This window comes from Manis pentadactyla, chromosome 2 (genome assembly GCF_030020395.1).
Source record: "Manis pentadactyla isolate mManPen7 chromosome 2, mManPen7.hap1, whole genome shotgun sequence".
NCBI lineage: Eukaryota > Metazoa > Chordata > Mammalia > Pholidota > Manidae > Manis > Manis pentadactyla.
In genome coordinates, this window is record NC_080020.1 from 34,582,196 (window position 1) to 34,583,272 (window position 1,077).

Below are 1,077 nucleotides of genomic sequence, written 5' to 3' on the forward strand. Positions count from 1 at the left end.
GCAGAGGCAGAGCTGGGATTCAAGCTCTGGTCTCAGGTCTCAGGCCTCCAAAGCTTGCACTCAGTATTTACAGCTCCAGCCTTCCCTAATATCTTTCCCATCCTCCCCTAGCAGTCCAGAGCGCCCTGCTACACAACTGCACAGAAGTCTTTACACATTGGTTTGCAGGTATTGTGGATGTGTCTGTCTTCCTCCTCCACCCACCTCCACCACCATTTAATGCTTACAGAAGAGGGTAAGATCTATGAAAGCAGGGATCATTGCTTGTTCAGCTCTGTGCCCCCTTCACACAGGGCAGGGTCTGATGTCCACAGGAGGTGCTCAGGAAATACTCATTGAATGAATCTATTAATGGATGAAAGGACGGCTGGGCATCTGCCCAGGAATCTGGATCCCAGTGCCCAGCACAGTACTTGGCACACAAACGTTCTCCATAAACATTTGTGGAATCAATAAATGACACTTCTATTACTTGAATATTAAACAGAGCTAACATTTTATAATTTTCTAAAATTCAAAAGAAAGTGAATTTTAAATGGGACATTCTTCGAGTAGACAAATAAGCTACCAGTAGCAAAGGAAGAAGAGAAAACACTTTCCACTTCAGTTACCCAAGATCAAGTCAGACAAACTTAAAATATTAAAAGCCTTAGATCTGAAACCAAACCTGAGCCTGAAAGGAGCCATCCTTTCAGCCACGCTTCAACAAGAATGCCTGCTATCCTTCCTGGCTCTTGTATCAATTCCCCGGAGAGTAATGGCATCAGCCAAGTTTAAGTGATTGGATGTATTCCTGGAGTTCTCAAGTGTTCCTCCTAATTCGGATGGAAGCCGTGTGCTCAGGGAAGAGAGGAAACATCTATTGTTCAGTGAATGTGGGTGTGGAAGGGTGGGGGCACTCAAGTCCCTTATTTCACAGGATTTGGAAACTCAATATGATGTGAAACCAATTGCATGTTGAAGAGCACATTAGGTCCTCTGTCAAATCCATTCTTGTTTTATGAGGTGATCATCTCGGGGTAATACACTCATTTAGCTGTGCTCCACTGGAATCTCAAATGTAACAACCCCCTTGAC